The 8,764-nt window shown below is 36.8% G+C and overlaps 1 long non-coding RNA gene across 1 annotated transcript; it reads right to left on the bottom strand.

Moving 5' to 3' along the window:
• Positions 1 to 280: 280 nt before the first annotated feature.
• LOC113777520 lies at positions 281 to 881 on the bottom strand. The gene is made up of 3 exons (XR_003469188.1): positions 837 to 881; positions 413 to 525; positions 281 to 324 (listed from the first exon to the last, which is right to left on the bottom strand). It is a non-coding gene; the product is annotated as an uncharacterized LOC113777520 (long non-coding RNA).
• Between the last annotated feature and the right edge of the window lie 7,883 nt (positions 882 to 8,764).

The raw sequence follows: 8,764 nt of genomic DNA on the forward strand, positions 1-8,764 counted from the left end.
GCAGTGCCAGCTCTATGGCTTCATCCACTCCTCAGATTTATAATTTCAATTTCAATTTCAATTACTCCTACCTTCTTCAGAGTAAACCATCAAAAGCAATTCTTTTACCAAAAAGTCAAGAATAAATTCTAGTACAAAAAACTATGAAAGAGAAATAGAATTCAAACTACCATAACATAAAGTCCCTACAATTTTTTTAATCTACGGATCCGACAACTACTCTGGTCAACCTAGCACAAATTTCCTTGCATAATTACTTAGCAAAATATTAAAGCCTTACCTTTGAAATATATGCCAATTGGCAAAAATGCCAACTCTTTATACCTGCAATCACACCAAGAAGAAAGTGAGTTTTAGAAAAGAAAAAGGAAACCATAAAAAAAACAAAACACACACACACACACACACATACATGGTGGGTAAAGGTTAATGTTTCCAGTAAAACATCTGGAACCATGGAAGAATGTCGAAACCTCCATCAAAATCATCATCAGTTCATCTTCAATCTCCATCATCCTTTCCCACCTAACAAAAGGAAAAAAATGGACAAAAAAGTAGCCATCACTCTGAGTCCAGATTAAAATGATGAAAATATTTATTGATGAAACATGCAAGGTGAATCCTTAAAGAACGAAAAAAATGAATCATATCAGAAAATTAACTATAATGGAGATTCAGTGATTACAAAGCCAAAAAAAATGAAGTTTTCTTAATAGCAAAAAATCTGATAGCATAACAAATAGAGACGCGGAGGAGAGGAGAAAATGACTTGTTGCTTTTTATCATGGAAAAAAAAAAGAACAGGAAAAAAAGGCTGAAAAACAGAAGAAATTAACCATTATCACTCAAGAGAGGAAAGAGGGAAAAGGGAGATGGAGGAAAAAGAGAAAAATGAGAGGAGAAACCAAGAAAGGAGAAGATTACCGGCACCTTTTGCCTTGAGCCCCTCACCAAATCCCATCACCTTCTTATCAAATCCCATCAAGATCTGGACCCACACGTACAAAGAAAGCTACAGATTGAGGAAGGACCTAAGGGTTACTGAACACAAAGATAACAGCCATGTTTTTTAAGCAAAAGCACGTGCAATGCTCATGACCAGACCACCATTCATCCAATAGCAGAGTGACACGTCAGCAAAATGGCCAATGTTTTGGCACACCACCACTTAGCACATATTTGTTAAAGAAGGGCAATATTGTAAAATAATGCCAACCCACATTGAGCCACCCAACATTTGTCATCAATCAAACCATCACCAACCGTCATTAGCTTACTCAGCTGGTCATCTGCTGACCAAAGAAACGGTGCTTGTTGGAAACAAATTCAATCAAAACCAAAGGTCCTCATTCTCGAACAACAACAACAAAAAATCACACACTTCTTTTCCCACCGAAAGCACGCGACTCCCACGTGAATGACGACCACCCTTCAGCCAATAAAACACAGCCACATTAGCACAACAACTACCATTCTTAACAATCCCATTCGTACTTTTACTATATAGGTAGATAACCGATATGGGATTTTATCCCATGTGACCACCCTTACATCCTAACAATGAAACCAACACTACTAGCCAATAAACTAATACCACATGGCTAACTAAACTAACCAATTAATACTTGCTTGGTTTAATTTCCTCCCTTAAACCAAGCTGCTCTAATTTAGACATGCCCAACATCTTCTTCAACCTGATAAAAATTTTCGTCTTCAATGCTTTGGTGAAAATATCAGCCACTTGCTTTTCAGTTCTGTAATAATCAACTTCAATCTCCCTTTTTCGAACCAACTCACGTATGAAGTGATATTTGATATCAATATGCTTACTACACCCATGGAGTACTGGATTCTTGGACAACTCAACTGCTGACTTACTATCACAATAAATCTTCGTAGGATCAACCTGTTGGTGTTGTAGAAGACCAAGCATGGGACACAATCACAAAGCTTGAGTAGCACTGTCAGCTGCTGCAATATACTCCTCCTCCGCTATAGACAATGCAATCACATGCTGCTTCTTTGAACTCCAGGAAAATATGCCAAAACCAATAAAAAAATACATACCCTGAAGTACTCTTCCTCTTTACTAGATCACCTGCCCAATCATTATTTGTGTGTGTAACCAAATAATTTAACTGGACCATTTCTTAAATAAAAAATGCCATCACAAGCATCTCCAATATACCTCAAAATCCACTTAGTTGCTTGTAAATGTGACTGATGTGGATTTTCTACGAACCTGCTAATCAAACCAACAATAAAATTGATATCTGGCCTTGTAGATGTTAGACACCTCAAACCTCCTACCAAACTTTTAAAGTAGGTAGGATTTACATATCCACTAGCACCCTCCTTGGTCAACCTCAATTTTTCTTCAACTGGCATCATAATCGGTATTACTATATCTGTGAGGCCCCGAAATGTTACTTGTCTTTATAGCTCGTATTTGAACTTAATTACCCTAAATTCTTGATTACTTTAATGGCTAAATCATGATTTTTCTCTTATTGTATTATTTAACTTGGTGTATGTTTAATTTAGTGCATGTTAAGTTTTGTAGTATATGATATTAGTGTGACTAACTAGTGAGATGTATGCAATAAATTTGGAGGATTAAAAGGAGTTTTGTGCAAAAAGAATTATACGACAAGAGGTGTTAAGAATTAATTGGAGAAGCACTAGATATTATAGTGATTAGAGATCCTTAGAGAGACAAAGAGATAGGTATTAATCTTGCTTCACCACTTGTCTATCATCCATGAAATCATGACGAAGACTTTGAACAAGAGAAATCTTGTAATTATCTTCCAAATTAACACCAAAAATCCCTTTATTTTCTTCCTTGCTTGGCCGAAATTAGAGAGAGGAAAGGGAGAGAAAACCTTTCCTTTTCTAGCCTTGATTTCTTCCTCAATCCGTGAGAAATCCAGAGATCAACCCTAATCTATTCCGATAGATCTTGAGTGAAGTTTGGAGGGAAGCTTTGGTGGAGTTTTTGGGGAAATAAAGCTCTTGTCTTGCACCTTATTTAAGGGTTTTAAGGTATTATACTAAGAAACTCCCCTTTTTCTTCTCATTTTGCAATTTACTTGACCTATGACTTGATTATGGGGGATTTCATGGAAGATTTCATAGTTTTATTAAGTTTATTGAATTTTCCAGCCATGATATGTATTTTCCAGCCTTGAGATGAATTTTCAGCTTTAATAGGAGATGTTCAAGCTTTGGTATGCAGTTTCTAGCTTTGATATGAGAATTTCCTGCTTTGGTTTGAAATTCCAGCTTTGAGGTGCAAATTTTCAGCTTTGATGAAGTTTAGTTAGAGCTTTACATATGTGTAAAGTTGATAGTTTTCTTTGCCTAGAATATAGACTATATACCCTATAATATGTGATCTTGATTATTAGTTGTTTTGCCATGAAAATAGGGTTGAAATCGGAGGGTTAGCTTGAGGAAATTGGTTGGACAAGTTGGTAAACTTTGGCTTGGTTGGTTGTTTAAGAGAGGGAGAGATATTTTGACTTTCTTTGGCACATCTTGCTATCCTTGTCCGAGTCACTTGCCAAAACCATGATCCATACATGTATGTTAGAGTGGAGCGACAATAAAGAAGTGCAAAAGGAAGGAAATGCTTGTCACGTTCATAGCTTTGTTTTCCTTATTGAGCTACAATAAGTGCAGTCCATAGCTTAGTTTCAAGCTTTATATTTGTGTGATTATGATAGCTTTCCTTGTCAAGAACATATGCCATATGTCTCATGTTATGGTAGCCATAATTTTTTGTGTTTTTGTCATGAAGGTGAGGGTGAAACTTGGAAGTTTGGATGGAGGAATTGGGGGTTAAGTGTTACTAAGTTGTGCTTGGTTGGCCGGATGAGAGTGAGCTAGAATGTTAGCTTTATTGCTGGAATTTGTATGATGATTTTGACATACTTTTGTCTAAGATACTTGCTAAGACTTTGATTTTAACATGTTAGCGGGTGTTGAGCCAAAACAAGAGGTTTAAGCAAAAGGAAATGAGTTTTCTCCAAATCATTTTCTAGTCGTACATTTCCAACTTTGCACTTCGAAAGTCTTGTCCCGTTTTCTTCACAAGTCTTTGCTATAATTGACATGTTCTTGCACTGTATCATGCTTGCAATATTGACCGATCATGCATGAAGTTTCTCCCCTAGATTTGAACAAGAAAACTGTGCACTTTTAAAGCAATATGGGGGTTAAACCTGCAAATTGCTTTATTGGCTAAGTGAAGTTTCAAAATTCATAGTTTGCATTTATATTGGCATGAAGTGGCTAGACTCTTAATGTATGACATGATCACAGGACTTGGGAGTGATCACGAGAGAGAACCAGGGTTTGAAGTAAAAAGATTGTGATCAATTGGTAAGTGTTCCAACTGCATGTTTCATATTACTTGATCAAATGTGACTTGTTGCTAGAAATTTCTAGGGATTCTGAATTGTTATTTTATAGGTGAGTGTGTACTTTATCGCACTCGACCTAACTTGACTGGGTTCTAGCTATCTTATTTATAAATGAACAGATATACATGTACAAGTAACTTGATTTACATGTGACTTGAGACTTGACTTGAAATACTTGACCTTGAAATACTTGTAATGCTTGAAATACTTAACATGCTAAACTTACTCGACTTGATTTTGGTTAGGTGAATGTGTACTTATTTGTACTCGACCTTTGGAAAGTTGAATTATATAATCCTGCATGCAGATTTGAATGTACATGTGTATGAATGTAGGCTGGCAGTATATCTTCTTGCAGTGGCCGAATTGGGCTCTTTACTGGCATCCTTATCTGAGACGTCGGATAAGCTGAACAGTCTTGAGTTACTCATACGTATACATGAATGTAAGCCCTTCGTTAGAACTCTTACTTGAGACTAGCCTTAGAGCGGTCGAGTAAGCTGTACAGTCTTGGGTAAAGAAAGAATTTCTTAACCTATTTACTCGTGACATGCTTGAATATCGGAGTGTTAGGTGATAGCCAACGTCTCTAATAATGAAATGCTTGAGCATTGGCTGACAGCCAATAACTCCACTCGTGAACACTTGAATACTTGGGGCTTCAAATCCAGATCATGAATATTTAAATATTTAGGGCTTTAAACCCAATCCCATGGCTAGTTGGTCGAATCGAACCGGTAAGGGGTTGGTCGAGAAGATTGACGAACCATAGGTACTTGATTGGTGTGCAGGTTTGGTACAGGGGGATGATCATAGAAATGGGACTAGAGACAAGTGGTGGTATACAGACATTATAATTGGTTGACGGAGTGTCAACGGAAACTGAACAAACTGCTATGGAACCTGCTCCTGAGAGCAGACTATATCTTTTGATATGAATGTGTTCTTTACTGTACATTATTGCATGATTTATCTGGTTACCTGCTTTACTATATATTATGTCATGATCTATTTGGGTATGACTTGTTTCTTGATGTCCTGTGAATTGTATCATCCCTACTAGTTTACTTGCATATTTTTTTGGAACTTCACCAGGCAAAAACTCATTCCATTAGGTTGTTTTCCTTACAGGGGCGAGAACGTGAGAATGAGAGTTGGAGAAGACGGAATCTTTGTCTAAATTTTGTTAGTTGCTCGCGTGAGCACTTCTTAACTCCATATCGGATTCGCTTGGTTTTACTTTGTATGCTTGGAACCCTGGCAATATTTAGGGATTATTTGGGCATTTGATGTCCTCGATTGTATACATCTAAGGTTGGAACTGCTATTGCTCTTACTGTTAATGTTATTATTTTGTAAATTTTGTGGTGCATGAGTGAGTTCTAGCAAGAGTTGGACAGGTGGTTCGCCAAACCCTTGGGTAAGCCCTAGGGAATGTAGGGTCATCACAAGTGGTATCAGAGCCGCCTCGCGTGGTCTCTACGCAGGGTGAGTTTGGGTCAAATGATGTTATGGTTCCGATAACGTGAATGAGTGTAAAGGACTAAGTGCTCTTCTTGAACGTAAGCTGTGAATCATGAATCATGAATACTTGGGAAAGATAGATATGTACGTCAGGTAGGAATCTCAAATGTATGTGATTTACTCTTGGGACCGGCCGACTCGAGTTGTGAATTATGTTATTTTGGATTCTAATACCCGAATAGCAAAAATGGGAGAGCACTAGGATGAGGGTCAATATCTCGATTACACTTGAGGTAAGTTTTGATAGCAAAGGTCAAGGCACGGAAGATTCTAGTATTGGATCTGAAATTGAACCGATCGAGAAGAGTAGATCGTTAAATGTGTGACTAGGGTTTTTATAGATGATGGCTAGATTTGACATTTGATGGTTGTCGTGAAGGTTTAAGGTTCTAGTATTGTATACCTGTGTAATTTTTTCGATGAATGTGTGGCCTTGTTTCGTGATTACTTGCTTTTGATGCTGTCTGATTGTAACTATATATGTATTTCTCTTGTGATAGGTTTTGGCCCTGATTGATTATATCCTCCCTTAATTCCTATTTTTCTAATTGGTCTTGATTTCTATCCTTCTGGGGTTGAGAGGTTTGGATTATGTATGAAGATTTTGAGAAAAATTATTTAGGTTCCATACTTGTAATGACATTAGACTAATCCCCCTGATCTTCTTGAGGTTTTTCTTAAGGAAAAAAGTCATAGAGGAAAAGACACTATGGCGGTAAGTGGCTGTAGTATCTTGTGGGCATGGCTTTTGACGATCGGTGTAAAGTGGAGAGTAAGTTAGGGTGTGGCACTTTGAAATCAAGCGAATAGGAGTAATGTCTAAGCGAGAAGGGTAACCATTTCGTACCGTACCAAGACTAGGAATAATGTCATAATATCTCGAGGTCCTTACTTGTGTGAGATTTTTCCATTTAGTTAATTTGAGAAATTAAGCTTCGTTGTTCATGGATGGCTTGGACTCGAACGAACTTACGAGGCATATGATTTTGTGATTAGTTACTCATTAGATACTTTGATTTGTCTGACAAGCTAACATGTGAGATTAAGCGAATTGGTGATATGACGCATTGGAAAAAAATACTTGAGAAAATAGAGATTCTTTGGAAGGAAGTATAGGTCCAGAAGAAAGTGGACGAACACTGGAAGGACGATAGAACCAAGAGTGATACCGAATGGAAACGCAAAGAGCATAGTGAAAATGAACTCGCTATGAATGATAGAGGAAGGAAAGAAAGAACAAAAATATTTTGTAGCTGCTAAGAGTGGACACTGTGACAAACCTCATACTGGAATGTATGAGTTGAAAACTGGTGCAAGTTTTAGATGCGGCAAACTTGAAATCAAGTGAGAAACTACCCAAAATAAATGAATTAAACTATAGGGAAACTGTTGTCTTAGTCGAAGTTAGCCCTTCATAATTTTTTATCTCGAAGAGTTGTATATGTTGGACTATGAGTAGCGAAAGTTTTATGTAGTAAGTTGGATTCCAATTATAAATCTTGAACTTGAAGTCTGATATTTGCATTAGTGATATTAAATGTCTGTGGTTGGGCGGCATTGAATTCCTATTCATGAGTCACTTGCTGCAATTTAATTTTGGATTTAAGCAAGGATCCTTCATTTATGATTAGTAAGGAAGGAATTTCGATTAGAGAGGGTGATATGTGTCTAATGATACAATTGTAGAGATGATAGGGGATTTATATTGTAAACGATTTGTCAATGTATAGGAGATGTTCAAGCTTTGGTATGCAATTTCTAGCCTTGATATGAGAATTTCTAGCTTTGAGGTGCAAATTTCCAATTTTGATGTAGTTTAGTTAGAATTTTATATATGTGTAAAGTTGATAGCTTTCTTTGCCTAGAACGTATGTGATCTTGATTATTAGTGATTTTGCCATGAAAATAGGGTTGAAATTGGTCAACTTGTGGAATTTTGTTGGACAAGTTGGTGAACTTTGGCTTGATTGGTTGTTTAAGAGAGAGAGACCTATTTTGACTTATTCTTGCACATCTTGCTACCCTTATCTGAATCACTTGCCAAAACCATGATCCGTACATGTATGTTAGAGTGGAGCTATAATAAAGAAGTGAAAAAGGAAGGAAATGCTTGTCACGTTCATAGATTTGTTTTCCTTATTGAGCTACAATAAGTGCAATCCATAACTTAGTTTCAAACTTTATATATATATGTGATTACGATAGCTTTCTTTGTCAAGAACATATGCCATATGTCTCATGTTATGGTAGTCATAATTTCTTGTGTTTTTGTCATGAAGGTGAGGGTGAAACTTGGAAGTTTAGATGGAGGAATTGGGGGTTAAGTGTTACTAAGTTGTGCTTGGTTGGTCAGATAAGCATGAGCTAGAATGTTAGCTTTATTGTTAGAATTTGTATGATGATTTTGACATACTTTTGTCTAAGATATTTGCCAAGACTTTGATTTTAACATATGAGTGGATGTTGACTCAAAACAAGAGGTTTAAGCAAAAGGAAATGAGTTTTCTCCAAATTATATTCTAGTCGTACATTTCCAACTTTGCACTTCGAAAGTCTTGTCCCATTTTCTTCACAAGTCTTTGCTATAATCGACATGTTCTTGCACCGTATCATGCTTGCAATATTGACCGATCATGCATGAAGTTTCTCCCTTGGATTTGAACAAGAAAATTGTGCACTTTTAAAGCTGTATGGGGGTTAAACTTGCAAATTGCTTTATTGGATAAGTAAAGCTTTGAAATTCATAATTTGCATTTATATTGGTATGAAATGGCTAGACTCTTGATGTATGACATGGCCACAGGACTCGGGAG

The sequence above is a fragment of the Coffea eugenioides genome, chromosome 7 (assembly GCF_003713205.1).
Source record: "Coffea eugenioides isolate CCC68of chromosome 7, Ceug_1.0, whole genome shotgun sequence".
NCBI lineage: Eukaryota > Viridiplantae > Streptophyta > Magnoliopsida > Gentianales > Rubiaceae > Coffea > Coffea eugenioides.